Source organism: Kryptolebias marmoratus, linkage group LG12 (assembly GCF_001649575.2).
Source record: "Kryptolebias marmoratus isolate JLee-2015 linkage group LG12, ASM164957v2, whole genome shotgun sequence".
Taxonomy (NCBI): domain Eukaryota; kingdom Metazoa; phylum Chordata; class Actinopteri; order Cyprinodontiformes; family Rivulidae; genus Kryptolebias; species Kryptolebias marmoratus.
The window spans coordinates 4211916-4234405 of NC_051441.1; positions in this window are offsets into that span (position 1 = coordinate 4211916).

Consider the following 22490-nt stretch of genomic DNA (forward strand, 5'->3'; position numbering starts at 1 on the left):
TGCATGCCAAACACGCAAAAAGGGATGTATTATAATAAAAAAATTACCAGCAAAGACGTCAGTGATTAAAACTTCATACATCAAGTGAAATAAATATATGGTACGCAAATAAATAATATATTTTGCCAACCTAACGATCTCTCATTGATGCCCACACCTGGTTTAGATGATGGAGATGGCAGAAGAGAAGGTGGTCTACTGTAGACCCCACCCAAATATGTCTTCTAGCTGCAGATTTTGACTTTTAAAGTCATTTTCCAGTCAATGACAAATAATGTAAAAGGTAAAAATCAACCAACTCTGTGTAGGAAGCAACTCCAGTAATGGAGCTGACTGTGAGGAAAATTAATAATCTCCATCTGCAGCTCACAAAAAGAAAATACTAATTTAGGTCGAGCGGCTGCTTTGATGTCTAAAATCATTTCACAGCTCTTTGGTTTCAATTATGACCATCACCTCGACTTCAAAACCGTTCAGACACAAACCAAGAAAAAACAGGTTTTCTGTGTCGGTTCAGTCTCAGACGTCCTATAAACATGTGCTGCGAGTCTTTGTGTTATCTAAAATTAACCGTATGTTCAATAGAAATGGGTGGAAAAACTCTGATCTAATCTAGTTTCTCTAAAGATTAAAGAAACGAGAAACTTTCTGGTTGGATTCGACTTCCTGTTTTGATACCTGTGGGACAGAATCAGGTCTGCTGTCTGTTGTTGCTCTGTTTTCTATAAAAAACAACAACAAGTGCCTGCTGAGATTTGCATTTCAGTGCAGCCCCAGTGGCCGCAAAAAGCAACCTGAGGGGCTAAAGCAAATTAATGCACGAGCCAGGCTGTGGCTGAGCATTAAACATCTCCACCCCCCCGGTGTTTCTGACAGGCAACTAAAACCAGATCACCCACAGCCTGGATAAAAACAACTGTGCCAGGTGTCATTTCTGATTACAACGCGACAACAGCGAGCCATCGGGCTGAAAAGCAGTCAGATAAAAACACTCCGACGGGAGATTTTTCTGCCAGGAAATGTGAGCATCTGTTCGCTTACATGGAGGCGAACGAGTCTGTTGCACCCATCACGACAGTCGTTTTGCACCTTTTGCTTTTTCTATTAACGTAACCCCCCCCCCCCCAATTTCTTGACTTTTTTACTTTGAAATGTTCTTGACAATTAAACTGATGGGTGAAGAAACCACCGCTGGAAATCTTCATACTTAAAAGAATGCAAAACTGCCTAAAATAGATCACAAACTCAAACTGAAGCACCGGGATTCAATCCTCTTCTCTGACAACAAAACCTGACAGTTCCACTAAAAATACATTTGACAAATAACCTGCCAAAGGCACAGCGTTAGAGAGACACTCAGACTTTACATTTAATATTTCCTGTCACCATTAAAGTGACAGAGGAAGCGTTTAGCAGACCTGTGACTGATCATTTAAAGCTCAGCAACATTTAGATGCATTTCAACCAACAGCAGCCTTCATCTTTGATGTCATCAAAACAAAAAACAAGCCTGAGATTGAGCTGGAGCTATGGGAAAACCTCTCCACGCAATCAGAAAGCTCTCAGCAGCGACTGGGAATTCAAACCCTGCATTACGATCACTAAATGACGCACACTTAGTTCTGAACATCGTTAGAATCTGATCTACGGAACAAGACAGGTGACAGGGGAATATTCAGATTCATTTAATCGTGGTACACTAAAGCCGCAACTGTTGGAGACTAGTTGGGCGACTCAGATTGGTGAGAAAACTGGTCAAACTTTCCGCCGTAGACAGCCAGCCGCGAGGCCACATTTTGCACGGCCATTTTAAGACAAAGAAATATCTGGATAAAGGTAGAAAGGACACGGAGGCGAGGACAGAGGACACAGAAGACAGAGTTAGACGGAGGACAACGACTCGCTGTGGAGACCAATGAAAAGATAACAGCCGAAAGTAAAAGAAGAATTTTAAAAAGAAGTCCCTGTTTATTTATGTATAAAGCTGTATTTTAGATCATCTTGTTGCCACCCTGGCAGCCGCGCCCCTGTTTATGATTTAATGTGCTGGGGACACGTTTCAAATAAAGACAGGTAGATGTAGACCAGATTTTCTATAATAACTCTATTTATTAAGCCTCTACAACTCAGGAGAACCCAAGCGAACGTTTGTGGACATTTTGGAGACGCCGTTGCAAACCAGTGTCCAACAGTCACAACCCGGTGAGATTTAACTAAAACCTCCAAGATGTTAAGATGTGATTAAAATGTGATCATAGGTAAATTTATAAACCATCTGACTTCAAACCACTGGTCAATCTGATTACATTTAGGCGCTTTGGAAACCAACAGCACATCACTGAAGGGTTATAATGTATGTGAACTAATTACATTTTTGCAATAACTGTGATAATAATAAAAATAATAAGCAATCATGGCAAAGCTAAGAAATCTTGCCTAACAGTTAAACCAAGTGGTGAAATATACTAAATGCCAAAGAGTAATGTCTAGTTTGAGACAATTTATATGCAGAATAAGATCATTACTTATGAAAATCTTTGAGGTAGAATCCTCTTTCAAATGTATAATAAACATATAGACCTAATTCGTTTAACCTGGTGGGGTGTTTTACCATATTTTGGTAGCTTAATAGGTGAACAAAGAGTTGCAATTAATCCAAAAATGCCATCTTTTCATTCAGTGAGAATATAGTCCAGGTTGTAGTATGTTAGACTTTGCAGATTAAAGAATAAAAAGTTCTAATAAAAATTTAGGATTAATAAGGATTAAGGAAATTAGAGAATTACTTAAATGTACTTGCTACCACATATCAAAGTTTCAAAACAAAGTGACAGAAACAACAGATGAAGAGAAAATTATTCCATCAAATGGTCTAAATCTGCTGCTTTCAGTGTCCTAAACCCAAGGTGTCGTATTCAACGGGGTGTCAGGTTCACTGCCGGGCGCCGCCACTTTAGAACCATCACATTAAAAAGCTATGTGTCACTCCACATCACGTATTAGATCTTCCTCTCCGCACGACGCCTCTCTTATAAAATACTCCATGTTCTCGCTTCCTCGTCGGCTCCGTCAGTGTTTAAACATTCAATATATCTGTGCTGAAACAGCCGACGTGTTGGCTGCAGAGTTTGGAAACTGACAGCGTTTATTTTGACTGCATGAAGACATGATTACACACTGTCAGAAAGAGCGCGGAGACTTGATTTCTATGAATTTTTTTGCATCATAGATCATGTGCAATTAGCTGTAGCCTCCCAGGATACAAAATATGACCCAAGATTAACATTTTATTAGATGTTTGGGAAATCTTTGTAGAGCAATGGTTAAAACATAAACAACACATATTTTGTTTGTCCGGTTTAAAGCTTTAGGATCAAAGAAAAATAATCAAGAACTTTCCTCCAGCCTGATAGGAACATGCCACCCTCTTAGTTGTGGTTCTGATTTTGTTTTGTTACATCAACCTTCTCTAATTCAAATCAAATTTAGGAAGGGATCTGCAGGAAACATCAGGCACTTATCATGGATGCTGATAGACACACAACGATCATGGAGGACAAAGGAGTCAAGCAAAAATCCACTTTGTAAACCACAAACAACCCTACAACTAAAGCCATGATGAAAAATGTTCCATATTTCAATAAACGAGTCCAGGAGGCTCAGGTTCACGCCGGTCTGCTGCAAAAGATCACATCTGCATGCATCATCAAAGCATAAAAACACAATCCTGGAATAAATCCTTGTAAGATATGGATCTCAGGATCTCAGAAGAGCCAACAAATGCTATATATCTGTCTTTGGTACTAAGATTAACGCCTTTTTTCCATGGGCTCGACTCAGGTCAACCTGCCGTGGATTCAGAGGCTTTCCATTGGGTGATCCTACCCGACTCCAGCTCGGTTCTTTGGACCTACCCAGCTGAGGGTAGGTCCAGAAGAGTACCCAGGCAAGTCACGCCGAGCCAATGACTTCATGTCAGCAGGTCATTAATTGGCCTTTAATGCTCCTGTTATTTTGTAAATTACACACTGTAGTTATTTCAGAGTTCAGGCAGCTGCTTAGAGAAGTCCTAACAGTAGCTGCTGATTGTTTGGGAAGACTGAAAGGAATTAAAGTATTTTGCAACTTAAAGCTTTTTTCTTGTGATGATCTTGAAGACAATAAAAGGGTACATAACTGAGACAAATTTACACAACAATAGCAAAAATACCGCCCAAACCAAAAATCAAGTTTAGCCTTTTAAACATCAGTTTCTCTTCTCTTTACCAAAATATTCACAGTGAGACACTTTTGCTTCCAATTAAAAGCAGTAAATTAACAGAAGTGTGCACGCTAACTTCCACCTACTCCTTGACATGTTGCCAGTTGCCTTCAGAAGTCATGTTTCATGCTTCACTGTGACTCCTGACCTCAACATTAGTATTCAAAAGTCAGTACATTTGGCACAACCACAGGCAGTCAGGCAGGCACCAAGTCAACTTGTCACTTCCCATCAGCCCCTGCTCATGTATGATTCAGCAGCTGGATGCAGAACCAGAGGGGTGGAGGAAGGTGAAGGAAGACAAGCCGGATGTCGGGTAACATGCTGGGCCTGACCCTCCGCCAGCCCACTCATCCAGAGCTCCGCCTGGGCTTCCCACCGGCCCCGGAGTCACAGAGAGACAGAAGTCACAGGCAAGACGCTTAACGGGAGGCTGGGCGTACAAGGAGAGTTCAGTCACCTCCCCGCAGGATCCCGGCGACTTTTACAAACCGGAGGGACGCTTCACAACGGGTTTTAAAGCTACAGTGAAACACAGTCTTGGTTAAGGTTTCACTCCTTTAACCTTCTTGACTGACAACAAAAGAACATGGCTGCTGAAGCTCAGAAGGCTAGCAACGATGGTTTCACCCCTTAACTTTTAAATACTTTCCCTTTAGTTTCCAACACTGTGAGCGTGGCTGCTGATCTGCTGGTTCGCAGAGAGTGGTCTGAAAATGGATGAAGCCATGTTGAAGCCAGAGGTCAGAGCAGAATGGGCAGACAGGTTTGAGATGATAGAAAGACGACAGTAGCTCAAAGCAAAAACACTCGTTCCAACCAAGAATACCTCTGAACACGTCCGACCTTGAAGCAGACGCCGGGTGCCATTCACGTCAGCTAAGAACAGGAAACTGAGGCTACAATTCCCATAAAACACCGCCTGATCTAACGAGTCCAGATTCACTGGACTTCTCTGTCCTCCATGGTTTCAATCCAATCAGACGCCCTTTGGGATGCTGCTGACAAATCTGCAGTACCTAAGCGATCCCAACATGTCAACGTGGACCAAAAGTTCGGAGGAATATTTCCAAGCTCCCCCACAAAGAATTAAGACAGTTCTGACGGCAAACAGAGGTCCATCGCGGTACCAACGACTTGTAACGTGGACGGTGACTGTAAGTTTACTTCGTCATGATACAACCTTTTTGTTTGTTTTGCTGAGGTACCAGCAGACAGACTACAAAATACTAATAAAGTAAAAAGATGTCGCATGGATTCTGAGTAGACAAATTAAATCTGTTGCTATATTTATTGCACCAACTTCAATTAAGAAATAAAAAAAATTGGCGTACAGCATTTTACTGGAAAAAGCTCCTCTGTTAGAAAACAAAAAATCAATGTCAGACTGAGTCATGAAATAAAGAAATAGTTCAGGTAGATAAACGTCTAATTATCCAGCCAAATATCTTCGTTTTTCTCAAAAAAACCTTTAGAAATGATCATTTAAATTTAAACTATTGAGTCTACTGTTTAGGTATGTGTGAAAAAATTATTAAAAGTTCACTAAAAGTTATTATTACCTTTTACATGTTTGACACCTTAAAAAATTGCAAATTATTACATTGGGAGAAATTCATAAACTTTATTGATTCTGCTGTTTCTCTAAGTCGAGTTTGTCTAAAAATTGTTTTTTTCTATTTTTAATGAAATATCTCATTTCTGATTTTGATTATTTATTCTTAGTAGAAATTTTATGTGTTTATTTTGACATTAAGAAGACCAAAGTTGTTTTTACATTTACTTTATACCGTAAAAAATTGGTTCCTCAAACTAATATATACATAAAATATATCGAGACAAAAATTTTATTGTTAAAAGTTACTTTATGAACTCAAAAGGAGACAATGAACTTGATAAAAAAAGAAGAGATATGTCTGAACTCCCTCTTGATTTAACGTTTAAATGAGCCAGTTTGGTCCTGATGGGATCATTAGTCTGATTATAAGTGGTCCACGAGAACTCAGTTATGGTCTAATTGTGTGAAATTAAAAAAGATTGGGTGAGTGTCCTGATGGGGATTCGTTGCACTTTGGTCCAATTTAACCTCCCGCTTCCAGACAGCTCTTCAAAATGAAATAATCAAATGTCAGATCTGCCTTGGTCGTAATCTTTGTGGCATCCAGGTGTGCCTGATGTGACCAAATCTGTGACAAATCAACACTTTCTGACCTTTCGCACAGAAGGGAGCAGGTGTTGAGTTTCTTTCACCATTACAGTATTTGTCACAGAACACAAGGGGAAAAGTTCGACCTCGATGTCGCAGCCCGGCCGCTGCCTCATGGCGTTGATGCTCAAACTAGAAAATAAAGGCTTTAGGGGCTCGGCGGCGCTCTTGCTGTGCTCTAAAAGGTTGGCGTTGGGGTGATTTTACACCAAACTTGTTTAGTCCGAGCTTTTCATTTCATTAAACTCGACATTCACGCACAAACTAGCCGAAGTGCAGCCCTAACCTGATTACAAGCTCTAAAATGAATCCATCAGTGTGGACACTGAGCTTTAAAGGAAGTGGAGATGCTTTTGTTGCCGCGTCGGCAGGTAGAGCTCATCCTCGGTGAATCTGGCCTCACTGATCTTCACTTCCTCTCCCCTGCTGCTTTAATTATCGCAACCCTGAGGATTATTTGTGTTGGTAGTAGTGGAAAATTTGCACTCAGCAGGAGGGTAAACAACAAAAACCCTGACACAGGGGTCTCGAAATCACGTCTGGAGCAGATACCGTATGTTTGCCTTTATTCGTGATTTGTTCTGATCACACGCTGTGTGGTGAAGCACGGAGGATAATTACCGTCCTTTAAAACACAAATCATATGTTTCCTCAGCTGTCCTCATACGGAAAAAAATAACCGAAACTCACAAGTGAAAACCTGCGTCGCTCATTTTCCCTTCGGTTCTGATCGACACGGAGGACTTTTTACGATTCAGACACTCATCCACTAAATTACACGAACAGGGCTGAAGGTGTAAATGTTTCACCTGCAACTTTAAACGAATAAAACCAAAAACAACCGAACCACATCTTTGGAGAGATCCACAAAGGGTACGGAGTAAGACGTTTACAAAAACAGAATCCAGGTTTCAGTATCTGTGCTCCAAATGTATGATGGGAAGCAGATCATGGCGTACAGAACGAAATAATGAAAATAAATCCACATGTTGGGAGCACCGATTTCTTTTTTTGCCTAATGTCAGAACAGATTAAACAGCTGACTCTGTCTAAAGTTCATAAAATCCACCTACCAGCCACTATAAAGACCATTAAAAACATTTTATTTAATCTGTACACTGTAATAATATAAAAAGGAAACCATATTTTATCTGTACTGGAAATGTTAGGCAGACTTCACAAGCTTAATGTGAAGTCAAACATGAAAGTTTCGTTTAAAAGAAGTTAAAAGAAATCACCAAGGTCTTAATTCTCAAGCCTGTAATCACGGTTTAATGAGCTCCTCGCTGTTTCTTTGTGTTTGCGTTACGAGCGTTAAGGTCAAATCTCGACTCCTCCGGGTAACAGTCAAGCGCTAAAAGGCGTGATTATACGGAGTTAATAAATGCAGTTGCTTTTTACCTTCAGCCTCAACATTTTATGCAGGTGACACAAGGACTTTTCCAGCTCTCAAACGTAAAAAAAGCCGTAATTTATGCAGCAGTACTAACAGAACAATGAGACAGTGGTTAAGCTTTTAAGGTCTATCTCCATGTTTTAGCATAATCTTTGTGTTGTGAACAGGAAGTGACTTACTCCTCATGCATACATGCATTTTCCAGCGCTTTTAAAATCTTTTTTCTGTTTATTTTCTTTTTCCATCAACAGCTCTGGGAAACCAGCAACTTGTGGTTTAATCTGAAACCCCAAGTTTTATCCAAACCCTGAAACCTGATTAAATAAATCAACAGTAACTTGTCACTGAAGCGAAATGTTGACAGTACCGTAGTTTATCGCGGCACGCACCTTAACTGTCCTCCAGCACTTTGGAAAGGATTTTTTTTTATCAGGAAAGCAAAAGGTCATGTGTGCAAAATGAAGATTACCGACAAAAAAAAACATTTTCTGAGTTCAACTTATAGCTATAGCCACAAAAACTGACGAAATGCAACTTTTTTTTTTGTCTGAATGTTTGTGGAAAAATGACTGAAGGACATGACTGTTCATCGTTCGGCAAAAAAAAAAAAAAGAGAAAAGATGAAAATTTAAGAAGAGGTTTGAGGAAGATGGGCTGTTGCGCAGCAAATGGTGGAGGGAAAATATACAGCTCCAATCAAACCTGAGCGAAGGGGGTGAAAATAATGAAAATTGAAATGCAATTCAAATCACAGCATGTGCAAAAAAAAAAAATATCAGGAGAAAATGAGACCCAAAGCAGGATGAAAACGCAAATTTAGCAGGAGTGAAAAATACTTAAAATTCAGAGACTCGTCTTTCAGAACTGAGGCAAAAACAAACGAATGTATGAAGTGCTCATGGAAATGAATAAACTGATTTGGGGATATTTGAAACTGGATGTTTGACGGTACAACGGCCATGTTTTTATGTTCTGGACCGTGTTATGTCTTCTCTGTAACGACGCTTACAAAACAACCTGTTAGTGGTGATATTTCCCGGGCGAAATAAGAAACCGATCACGACTTGAAAGCCAAAAACATCATTATTTTCTTATGTGGTATCAGCCCCCGTTAGGGTCAGGGAGAGGTCAGAGTAAAGGTGATTCTCCTTGATGGAGAAGAAAAAACAGGAAATGATTTATTTCTCAGAAAGGCTTCAACCCGGTGGTCAAGCCATGGCTCCTGCAACTCAGCTGCACCACCTGCTGCAGAAAAGCTGACTGATACTAAACAGTTGGAGTCCTAGAGAGGGGCTTGACTCTCCTACTGTGGAGCTGCCCATAGCAGAGGCATCAGAGGCGTGTAAGGACAGTCCTCTGGCTGGGGACAGTGTAGCTGGACATGTCCTGGTGGACATGGAAGGCAGCTCTCTCCTTGTTGTCCAGGCTTCGATCTCCACATTGACTCGGTCCTTTCAGAAATCGCTCCGAGGCAAACAGATGGCATCCAAGTCCCTGATTGAACGCTTTTTCTGCTTATGCACCAAACAGCGGCTAAAAAATGGCCGCCTTGGATGGTGTTCAACGCACGTGTGCAGAGTCACCTGGAAGGGTGTGGATGGATCTGGTGTTCTGTTGTTGGACTTAAACAACCACCCTGTTCTAATATAGAAGGTCAGTAAGTGTACTTGGCCACTTTGGGTCAAAGGTCAATTTAGTCATCCTATCCTATCGGACCTGTGGCTGTATGTGCTGGAGACGCAGGTGAAGACAGGGGCAGAGCTGTGAACGGATCACCACCTGGTGGTGAGTCAAATCCGGCAGCAGAGAAAACTGATAACCAGACCTGGAAACCCAAACCGAGCAGCGCTGGTTTCCAGGAAAGCCTGGCTGAGGCCGCTGTCCTTACATGTTCACCTCACAGCGGGGCGGTTGGGGACAACAGGTCAGATCCATATATTCAAGTTTGCATTAAACCATCTGAACAAATCAGCGAGCCCCGACTTTATTACTTATTCAGCGAACTTTGGGAGGCAGCAGACCTGGGAAGAGAAAGCGGCAGCACATGTGAGAGCTGAAAAATGTTCTGGCTCTTCTGACCTGAGCGACAAAGAAAAGAAAACAACATCCTGTGTGTTTATTTTAGCTCATGCTGCTCCTCAAAGCTCCGAGCTTCGACAGCCCGAGGAGTCAAAGAGGAAAACAGAGATTTCATTTGACGGTAATAACATCAGCCTGCAAACTGATTACTTGTTGTGAATCATGACGAAGGGACTGACAATGAGCTGTCTCACGCAGACGGGCTCTCGAACCAATCCTGTGGGATCAGGCCGTCTTTTTAAAATCGACTAAATGAAGTCCACAGAGGATAGAGGCTACACACGACTTATTTCAAACTGAGCGTGTTTCAATCCGTGCCCCATATGAGCTGATGGACGTGTTACCATGGTTACAACTATAGCACTGCTCGCGCACAGTAATTATATGACAAGTTTGTGTACCCTTCAGCTGAATTGATTCGTAGGGTGTTTGTTTTCCATCTTTCAGCCACCTCCCACACAGCCACACGTATACCGTTTATCGGTATATATTGTGAAAAAGTATAACTATAAGCTTCCTATCCAGCCCAGACAAACTACACAAAGAAGGGAAAAGAATCAATGTTTTTTAACAACGTAAAGGTTAGGGGAGAAACCTCTGGCAGACTCACATCAGAGGGAACTTCAGACCTCTCGTTGCCTCGTCTGTACCACCAACGCTGGCGGCGCTCAGAGATTATCCATGCGCCTCATGTTAAAACTGGAAAAAGGTCAGCAACTCTGATTGGTTTCTCACACCTCTTTGCCAAATCACCTGCGACGGATGAGCCTGGACAATATTAACCTGCTCGGAAAAGGTGAAAGGTCAGCAATTTCATGCCGTCTCTGTCTTCAGCTGTCATCATGTTTGCTTCTTACCATCATTTGCTTCGAGGTTAAAGCCATAATGGATGTCAAAATAAGTGATTTTTCTATGTTTTTGTGTATGTGTCTCATCTGTAACGTATCTATATCGTTCACTGCCAAAAATAAATGAGTGAAATCAGCGGTTGTGTTTTGTTGCCAACAATTACGAGTCGTTTGTTTACATTGAAACATTGGCGAGTTCGCTCGGGAAGGTCTCGGCAGAATCAGAGGCGCCAGGTCGAAGGAGAAAAGGTGAAGTTCTTCTTCTTCTTCTGAAGAGAAACAGCGACTAAAAGCTGCGAGTCGCTCTGGGGTAGGAAAGCGAACGGTGGAGAGCGTTAAAGCGAAGGTCAGAGCTTAGATCAGATGCGAATGATCTGTGTCGGGATATTCTGAACTCCAAACGGGAGAATTTCTACAACAGATCGGAGAGTTTAGTTGTAAACAATTTGCCGTTTTCTGATTTTTACCAAAACCCCAACGAGTTTTTGTTATATTTAGCTCAAAGCAATCATTTAATGATGTAGAAATGAGCCAGAAGCATAAAAATTCAAACCAAAAACGCTGAAAAATCGTGCATATTGACAGCTATTGTGGCTTCCCGTTTGGAGCTGGTCTCTCTGCCCCGCTGAGCTCTTCTCTGTTGAGACGGGGCGACACAGAAAGCCAGACACAAACACTTGATCTGGGTCCAAGGCAGCCTGCAGCTAAACCGGCTCCACCAGCTGGTCAGGGCAGCCTCACGGAGGAGTGTGAGGAGAAAGCAGGATGGAGGAGACCGGAACAGACACTCCTCACAGACTGCAGCCTCGCCGCCGCGTCCAGAGAGGCAGCAGGAAGCAATCTGCGGCGTACAGCCACTCTCAGGGGGAGGGGGAGCAGAGGCAGGACGCAACTGGGATTCATCTTAAAATATCCTGAAAATATAAAAAGCTGTGCCTATCAGGCAGCCGAGGGACATGCCTGTGGGTTTTCACAGAGGGCATTGTTTGTTCGGTCCCTCCAGGTCCTAATTGTGTTCGGTCTGCCACAAAAACTTACTTTGTTCGTTTGTCTTTGTCCAGACGGAGAGCAAAGCTTCTGCTCGTCTCAGAGAGGCAGGGGAAACAAAGACTGAGAGCTGATGAAGAAAGCGTTAATAATATTTACATAAAGAAGCATGACCACCCCTCAGCTTCGCCCATCAGCGACGAAACTGAAAGCAATTACTACTCAGATATAAAATTACGATTCAGTGGACGATCCGGGCTGAGAACGTTAAAATTTGAGCTCTGAAGAATAAACTGCAGCTGTTTTGACTTCAGAGGAGGGAAACAAACACGTTAAACACTAAATCACTAAAGTTCGAACAGTTCGGCGTTCTAAGTAAAGTGCACAAAATAAACTCACTTTATAGCTTCACGAAAGGATTCATGTCGCGGTCCGAGGGGCTGTAAGAGTTTTAATTCATGTTCTCATTTCAGTTCATCTCAGATGCATCAGTGTAAGTTTCTGCTCCGAGCAGGAAGTACAAAATCTACCAAAATAAAAGTTAAAATGTGCTTCAGAATTATATGAGACATCGCTGATTGGACGGCGGCGCCAACTGGCTTTTAATCTGAAAGTTCTTCCGCCTGTGTTTTTTTAAGATTGTGGTTTTAATTTGTTGTTGTGTTTATAAATTAGTGGATGTGTTTCGTGATTTGTCGATTTGTTTTGCACTTCAGGGCCACTGTAAGTGTCTAAGGAAGACTCATTAGATAAAATACTTCATTCTGAACACAATTATCAGATGCCCCTACCTAAAGGATTTTAATATTTAGTTAGTAGACACTGTTATAAAACACTGTTCAAACACTGAAGCAGGAGTACTGCTTGATAAAAACCAAGTGCTGTATGTTTATTTTTCACCTCATAATTTGAATGTTAAATGTCAAACATTCGTCACTAAGTTGCCTGCATGTAAGCACTTATGAGAGTTTGTTGTTTTTCTTTACCTATGAAGTTATTTACCGTATTTTCCGGACTATAAGAACTTAAAAGCCTTCAATTTTCTCAAAAAACGACAGTGCGCCTTATAACCCGGAGCGCCTTATATATGTAAGAAGTTGTGATGTTTTAGTACGACTTTGGTTAAACTACAAAGCTGCAGCGCTCGCAGCATTTAGGCTCAGTTATAGTCGTGCTTTCAAGTATAAACGCGATGTAGGCGTTTACCTGAGTTTTGAGCCGTTTGATTATCTTTGTGATCTCTCACAGAGGGATCATAGAAATGCTGATACAGGCAAACCAGCTCCGCTAGAGCACCGAAATCCTCCATTTTGAATGGAGCGTGGCGCGCGGTCTGCACGAAGTTACAAAAATAGGGAGGTGCACGATGATGCGCCTTATAGTCCGGTGCGCTTTATATATGACAAAAGTTTGAAAATGGACCATTCATTGATAGTGCGTCTTATAATCCAGTGCGCCCTGCGGTGCAGAAAATACAGTAGTTCAAAATATAAGCGGTGCAAATAGAAATAAATTACATTTACCTGCACTTCATTTTGGTAAAAAGCAAGTCTGCTTCAGTGTATAAATAGTGTTTTATAACTGCTTTCTTAAATGAATATTTATGTTTGATAAAGTCTTTACAAATCGTTATTAAATCCTTTATAAAAGGACCTTAATCAGGGCTTGGTGTACCAGTTATGATTGAGTTATACATTTAAAAAGCTTTGAATTGGCAGTAAAGTAGCTCCAGAAACTCTGAGATGCATCGTTTGGTTTCGCCTCGCTCTGACTGGAGAGACGTCCTGATGGATTTTACCACAAGAGAAGCAAACGTGTAATTTCTGCTTCATCAGACAAACGCAGCGACGTAAGAACGGAGAGCCTGAAGTGAAATGGACTAAAACACAGACTGTAAGTGCCGATTTTTACAAGCGGGTTTTCATAAAAATAAACTGTTTTTAATAAACAGACGTGGCAACTGCACTAAGAGAGAGAGCACATTCACAGCTTCTACATTATAAATTCATGCAAAGACATTTTTTAAATGTTGCAAAAATTAAAAACACGGACATTTGCTTGTGCTGTCAGCTATGTTGATGTTCTCCAATTATACAAAGATGTTTTCTAGTTGTAAGTAATTCCTTAGCCAAAAAAAACAGCAGCTGTCTCCCAAAGAAAGTCACTTCCACTGAAGCTGAATGGGAGGAAAATTGAATAATTCAGGGCCCCGGGAGACAAAAACAGGCAAATACCAGCACTATTCACTGGTGAGGACTCAACTTATTGTAATGTTTGAAGATCAGCCAGCAGGATTCACATGTCCAGGTTTAATTAATCCCTCGGTGTAATGAATTTCTACAGAAACACTTCTCCTATTCAAACAGAGCAACGGGTTTGGCTGAGCGGAGCGGAGACATCAACCAAAAAGCCCAATCAGAAGATCTGTTTGGAGCACATCTGACAGCCGAAACTTAGCTTGAAGCTACGAGGGGCGGACTGCAGACAAACAAAAATAACTATAAGGCCCAAAAGTTGAGGTTGGGCCAACAGGTTTGGGCTTTATTTAGATCAAGAGACACAGAAGGACAAACATCCAACAATCTGACAACGCTAAGTTCAGGTGTATGAACTGCTGAAGTACTACTACAGATATCAAAACACCAAACTGTCACCACTTCCTGTTTTAATTAGCTTTATTTTTAAAACACCTGAGACTGTTGTGCTTCCTGTTTTCTCCTCCTTTTTGCTTATCTTTTCTCCTACTACGACCTGCTTGAGATAAATGTGCTTTGGTTTGACTGCTGAAAGTTTTGAGACGACTTAAAGAAGGTAAAATGTTCCGATTTTTATTTGCCAACTCAAAAAGTTAGGTTTTAAACATCTGGCAGGAACTTGTGACAAAGACAGAGCCCAGGGAAAAATACCAAAAAAAAAGGAAGATACTGGTTTGTTAATTTTTGTCTGCCAGAAGACACCAAAATATTTAAATAGTAAAAGACTTTAAATTTGAATTTACTGACCTAAAAACTAAATCAAATGCTGGATCTTAAAGTTGTTTATTCTCACTTTGAAAATATTTGTTGGTACTGATGCATCAACACTTTGGTTCAACTGGTTGTTACCAAAAGTTGGGCTTATAGGTACTTTTAATTAGCCTTTTAGGTACTTTTAGTTAGCCTTTTATATGTTATAAAGTTTTTATCTTTGTATTGTCATGATGTAAAACAATCTGAACCACCTTGTTGTTATATAAATAAATTTGAATTGACTTGAAATAGTAGTTTGTGAAATAAAAATTAAAGTCAAACCAATCTGGATTTAATAAAATGACTAAAATCTGGATCTTTTTACTCAAACAATCTAAATCAAATCAAAGAATAAAACGACACCTTAAACCAGAGGCTAAAAGACCAAAATTATTTGGGTGCTTCTTTTTTACCCCTCAGTTACACAGATATAGTGCAAACCTTCCTTAAGGGTTAATTTATGACCTCTTTCTTTTTTTTTTAGATGTCATCACTCTTCATATGATGGAGCCTGTGGGAGACTTAAAAAAAATAAACACATAAAAAGCATCTTCATGTCCCATGAGCCTCTGGGCTCAGCTTGCAAAACCAACAAGCTGTCAGACTGGCGGCCCCGCGGGGAACATCCTCCACGCTGGGCGAAGTCTGAGCCAAAGCGAACGCATATGTTCGTAAAGTAAACAACCCGACGACAGGAACATTTAACCTCCAACCAGCGGTGCAGGCGCTGCCTTTTAATGGCTTAACAATAAGGCCTGGAAAGTACAAAGAATGGGCCAGACTTTCAGTGAAACTCAGAAGCCTGAGCTGGAGTCAAACTGACAGACAGAGCTTCGTTCTGCTTCGCTGCTCGCTGTGCACCTGAGTATCTGGCATCTCGCATGGACGCTCCGGTGCCGAGATGGATCTCCCAAAGAAAAAGGGAAAAAAAAAAATCAGATTGCTCATCCCTGCGAGGAGAGAAGCAGGTCTGATCTACTTTTTTATTACCCATCCAGCACTGTCTGAACGCACGAGTCTGTCATGTAGGCTCGGACGCGAACATGGCGCTGCCCTCCAGGCGAAAATCAGGCGAACAACCGAACGGGCCGCCGCCGCCAACCGGGAGACGTCACCGACGAGTCGAGGAGATTGATAACGACAGATGATGAAAACCACCACCCCCCCTCCTCCGTGCTGACATTCAATATGGCTTCTAGTGCGTGTCAGAAACATTCAACTCTCACAGGAAGCGTCACTCGAAGGGCTGAGATATCCGAGCAGGGAGGTGAACAGAAGGGTGTCTCCGAGGCCTGCACGCTCTTCTCCTCCCGTTTCCGTGGCGTCTTCGGCGTTACCGCGGCAACCGTGAGCCACGATGTCTGTCAGAAATCCCCCCGCGGGAAGAAGCGTAAGATCATGTACTCACCCAACAGGCGCGCGCACGCGTGGACGAGTTCTGTGCAAGTAAACAGAAATAATGCGAGAAGAGGAAAGGCTCCCGACGCGCATTGATTTTATTTTCTGTAAATGAAATACGGCAGGGGAATAAAAGCGGGAGTTGTTATGAAAAGAATCAAATCATTCTGCGAGCCAATCAGCCCTGACTCGAGGAGAGAAAAGGTAAATATGGAACAGGTGATGGTTTTATCACAGAACCGTGCCGTCAGTTGGAGGAACAGCAGCACGGTTTTTAAATAAAACATTAACCTCCTACCTGAGCTCGTTTCCCTGCAAGGAGAATTAAGTTTTACTCCTGAATGTAATCCTTTCTGACGTTATCAAAACACAAAGCCATGTTTGTGTTTCCCTGCACCGGAGAAAAACAATTTAACGTCTGAAACTGCAGCTTGATCTTGTAATCGCTCGAAGGTTAACTCTCTGAAGACTCTCAGCGACTAAAACAACAAATTTCAGGACGTCATATTTAGTTACAGACACTTTTCTGTTAGCCGTGGCAGCCATCTTCGGCTTGCTCTCGGAGTTAATTGGCAGTACGACGAACGTCAGCTATTCAGGAGATATTTTGCTAACTGGCAAACGAACGCAGACCGGCAATTACATAATCATGGTATTAACTTTGTCTCAAAGTTTGTATAAACGTGTGTGCAGACCTCTCACTCGAGTCTTTCTGCACACATTTAGAAGTCGATGCAAATCACAGCTGACATCCTGTCAGAGTTTTGATAATTGAGGCGATGAAGCGTGTAAATGAAAACGACATCAGATGGATTAAAGCGCTGCGTAGGTAAGCATAACGATGGGAGGAAACCCTGCTTCCTGCCTGTCTGACACTAACAGCTACCTGCGCTGACAGTCTGAGCAAAATTCAGATTGAATTAACAAACACAAGAGGACATTGTTACCTTGTTTTATTTAAAGTTGATTCCACTGAAGCCGCTTTAATCTGAACTAAGCAGGGAACAGATTTCAGCGAACTCTCTCTCTCTCTGAACAGATGCCATGTGGGTACCTTGTTTAGTAAATTTCTGATCGCAGAAACAGGCACGTCTGAGGCACAATATGCAGAGTCGTGCTGTTCTAGAACGAGGTCCGATTTAGCCGAGCATCATCTGCTTTTCTGGGAAGGACTGAATAAATTAATTCTTATTAGGAAACAACCCCAGATGTGGGAAAACAGACGAGGACGCCAGTTAGAGTCAAGCTGAAGACACGAGAAAAAAAAAAAAAAAAAACACCCGGGATCACATCATGTAAGCTCCTGGTTCTTTAAATGTTCCTTCTCGAAACAACAAATTTAAATTCCCAGCAGTAGAGAGCCTCGAACAAACAGGATGAGGTTCTAGATTTAGGTTTTGAGGTGACAACGTCTCACAAGAACGTTTTTACAACACATGATTCAGACTGAACGGTTTCGCTCGTAATAATGTGTGTTTCTCTGTCGCACTGACAAAATATCTGGATGAATTTCAATGAAACTTTCAGGAAATTTTCATTAGATGTACGTCTACAACCGATTAACTTTGGAGCCAGTCCAGTTCAAGATGGCCACCACAGCTAATTGACGTTATCAACCAAAAAATGGCTCTAACTCAGTCAGTTTTACAAGATAGTGATTAGCTGAGAGTTATGCTCTTCTTGTGCAACGGTGCATGAGATTGTGCAGTTTGTTTAAGGTTTGACTAAAAACGGCTACAACTATGTTCATTTCTCAACATAAGCAGGTCTTAAACTTTAACTACCTTTGGCACAAAAGGTGTCAGGCGATAATCTTTAATCCCTTTTAGGATCTTATCTTTTATATTACCCTAAACGCCTGCTCAAGAACTTCGCTCTCCGTAACGTTTAACGACCTGCAAAAAGAAAAGTCTCCTAAAATCTTTATTGTGCCAAAGACAAATGAGCCGAACACTTCCTAATAATCTCAACTCATCCACTTCAATATTGGGTTTATTAATTTTTTGAAGATGCTGCTCCTTTGTATTTTAGGTCACAAGTCTCCAACTCGTCATTACCCGGTTTGAAGTTAATAACACTGTTCTGAGGGGAAATTAGCAAAATCTCATTGACCACAGAAGCGTGCCTGCAGCAAATGTGGGTGCACGAGGATAGCATTTGTTTTTAATGAAGGTGGATTTTAGTGATGTGTAGCAGTCTGTAAGTGATGGGAAGTCTGCGTAACGCCAAGACGACTGGTAGGAAATGGCGAGCACCACGATTGGAGGTGCAGCACAAACTTTATGAAGGATACGACATTCTCAGACCTTCAAACGTCTCTAAAAAAAAAGGAACTGTAAACAAAACTGTCATCTTAGTTTGTTTTTTGAGTATGTGTGGCGTTTGTTGTCAACTACTTTACCTTTCTTTTTAGTGAAAATGCTGAATATGTTGTGCAAACGAATCCATCTGCAGGCAGAAAAAGCTCCTCTAATGACAGAAAACTGGGTGTTCCTCCCTCTAATCAGAACTGTGACATCTGCCGTATACCGTCACCGGATTGAAACAGAAATAAATAAAAGTTATGTTTTTGCAGCCTTAATAGCTTGTCTGGCATCTGATTTTAAAGTCGCTTTAAGTTTCACCTCCCTCCCCGTTTAACAGAAGATGTTATATAAAAAGTTAAAATATCCTCCTGGAGAAAAATCGCAAATTCACGCCGTTATTGTACATGAGCAGTAATAACTCTGAAAGCGCACAGACACAAAAAGCCCAAGCTACTTTCCTGCAGATTATTCAGAAATTCAGTGCACGTCGACACCATTAGATTTCAGACACATTATGTTCCCAGGTTTGCAAAAACCTCAGGCGCAATGCTTTTATATGCATACAATCCCCCAAACCCTCTTCATCCATCAAAAAGATCACCTGAAATGATCTTTTACAGTGACGTGTGTTTGTTGTGGAATTAATGTGGCACCACAGGCGGTAATATCAGGTGTTGGGAGCCACATAGCCCTGCTTTATGGTAATTAAGCCACAGCTCTGGCTCCTGACACGTTTGCCATGAATGATAAAAGCGCGCCAGCGTCACGAGAAACCCAACTTGGACCTCAGTTGCGTCCTCGGAGACGATATTAAAAACTTCCCTGCACAGCCGAGAGCTAGCATCGTTAACAAGGAGTAGTCACCAAAAGTGTGTGCAGAAAATTTATTTTCAGCCTCTTTATCTTGCACCTTGTCTACATCTGAGTGGTGGAGAGAAAACTCTGCCTGTGTGTTTCACTTTTACACTCCTAACAGAATGGTTGTCAATAATCCAGCATCGGTTACACAACTCTGAAGCTCCATCTGTGCACCTAATAATTGACACGAATTCACCCCTAAGGTGGTTAAGAGCAGCGTCTTCTTCTTCTCCTTCTTCTTCTTTTTGGTAAAGAAACAAAGAAGAACACAAGACGAGAAGTGGAAGGAGTCAGAAGTTTCAATTTTCTGCTCCTGTTCCCTCAGCTCTCCCATCGTCGCTCGGTCACGCTTGGGTTCAGACATCAGCCGCTCGTCTGCAGAACAGATGTGGCTTATCGGGGCACGTCTGCTCAGCAGCCCACCCACCTCTGTCCTCCCCTGGCAACACCTCCACCAGAGACGCACTTAGCGGTTTGATTTGTACGACTCCAACCAACCAACACATCCAGCAAGGCAAGACTCTTCTGTAAATAAAGGCCTACGTGCTGCTCTGACTTGCACTGTCGGCTCAGACAAAAAAAACAGCAAATCAGTCATTCCTCCACGAAATTCCTCCACGATTGGGCAGGGATTGGAGAAAATTTACTGATTTGTCGTCTTCAACTGAAACCAGACCTTTGGGTGAAACACTTTCCTCTCTTAGAGCAGATCAGGATGTTTTCTGCTGCATTTTCGTGTTGCTTTTGACGGATTTTGTTGCTAACCATCACCCATTTCAGCTCGATTTGTACCCCCCTTGGCAGCCGGCCCAATGTTTATGTTTTAATTGACCCTTTAGGAACAAAGTTGTTTTTTTTGAATAATTATCATTTATCATCAGCGTTGCTTTCAAATGTCAAAGGAGACCTCCCGTACAAGTGTCAAAATACAGCTGGAGCTTTTTAAACACGTTCAAATTGAAGCGACAAGCAAGGAAACTCGTTTTGGGGACTCCCTCGCCAACGCCGTTCGCCAGCTGGTCGCTGGCAGTCGCGGCCCAGTGAGACGCTACCTTCCTGGAGCCCTGGAGGGGCGTCCCAGTCGGGCTACCTGACCCAAACTGATCTTTTTCAGGGGAACACGTCAACAGAAGGGTGATCAGCTCACAAGGATTACTTCTTTGTCACAACTGTTATGTTGTTGTTAATCTCCTTGATGTCTCAATCCATGATGAAACTCTTAAAACACACCAAATTGTTATAACCTTTTGAGAAAATTGGATTATTTGTCAACAAAATCTAAAAGTCAATGTATTTTAAAGCAGAAGTTGTGCCGTTATTTTAACGTGAAATCTTGAATGTTGAGTCAGGCTCATCTTCTTGCATTTGCACAGATTCCCCATAAATTTAATCAAGATGCAAACTAAAAGCACATGTTGGATTATTGGAGTTTTCTTCCAGGTGAGATCATGTAACGTAGGCGTCAGGACTACATATTTCAGGTTGCAGGAACTACTTTTAGTTTCTCTAAGCGCTGTAAATCTGGGAGAGGACGGCACTTTTTGTTGGCAGCAGCAAAAAGACAGACAGACACTAAAAGGACCATTTCACTGGTCTCCATGGACACAAGTCAGACTTCAAATCTGACGATTTCAGCCTCCACTCATGTTAGACGACTGCCACTCACTCCAGATTATAGCAACACCTTTCCCCCCCTTCGAGAGCACGATATTCACAATCCTATTTGCAGAAGAGAGAAGTCATTACTGCCGAATGTTCCAACACAGGCCTCTTGTGTAACAAGTCGGAGCCTGGAGGTGCTTTTTTCATACAACTGAGTCACGACGATGAAAAACTCAAGTGTGACGGTGATGTAAGCCGGTTGTAGCCTCTCGAGCGTAACGCGTACACTCGCTGACACGTCCATGACCTAAACAAGCACTAGAGCCGCAACGGAGCATGTCAGCCGTGCGCCGCGTCTCTTAATGGCAATCCCTTTGTTCTCTGTGAGCCGGAGAGCGAAGCGTGGGCCGTGGTCTGAACCCTCCGCCGCTCCGCTGCGGGAGTGGGCGAGGAACGAATCCTCATCTTCCTGCTCCGAAAAGAGCCCGCAGCTTGGTTGGCCGTCACGCCCCGGCAGCCGAGGCTTCCCGTTTGCTGGATCGGTGGATCCGACCCGACCCAGAATCAGTCTGTGGGGATAGCCTCCTGCTTTCAAGTGGACGTGGGAGTCCACTCCTTTTGTCTCCCGCCATCGTTTACAATCCTTTGACTCATCTGCCCTCTGACTCGATCACGTTCAGCATTAATGACTACCTGGGCCACGCCTCCAATCAGCGGTAATTGAGGGCCACGGATATAATTAACAACCGATCCTTAATTGGCTTTTCTTTATGTCGCTGATTAACAAATTAGGAGAATTGTCCTCGACACAAGATGCTCCTCAGGTGATTAACCCTGGATTTAATTTAACTGCTGCAGAACGCACATTAAAAACACGCTGATTTAGGACGATGTGCAGAATAAGGACAAGTGCCTCACACTCTCGTGATGAACAGAGAGACATACAAGACATAATCAGGGTCAAAAATTAAGGATTAAGAAGGTTAAACGGACATTTTTAACTTAAACAGAATCTGAGAGAAAAGGCTTAAAGTGTAAGAATACCACAAAGAATTTACTTAGATCAGCCTGAACTATAATCTACTGTAAATCTGGTTTATCGTGAACCTTCTGAACGTCACTTTTTGTCTGAATTTTTCTCTTTCTCCAGCAGGTTTCAGCGGCTCAGTTTAAAGTCCAGAACAACCATTTAAAAAAAAGCAAACTAATTGAGTTGTTTCACAAGATCCAAAGTTTAGATTCCAGCTTGAAGCCAAAACACTAAAGTTGAAATCGGTTTCTCTGCCTGGAAGCTTTCAGGTGTAAAAATAATCAACGGGAGCTCCAAAGAGGCACTGCAGTTTGCCGCTTTTTTCACGTTTGACTTGTCAAAGTTTATAAGATACCGCTTGGATCTGATATCTTAAGAGCTTCCAGTTTATTTATTCTGCTGCTAGAAAATCCCATCAAGTCTGCTGCTATAAAGTTGTCATTTTAAGCAAAACAGAAAGCAAAAATGTCTTTAACTTTTGATTTGACTGATCTACGACAGTTTACATTAA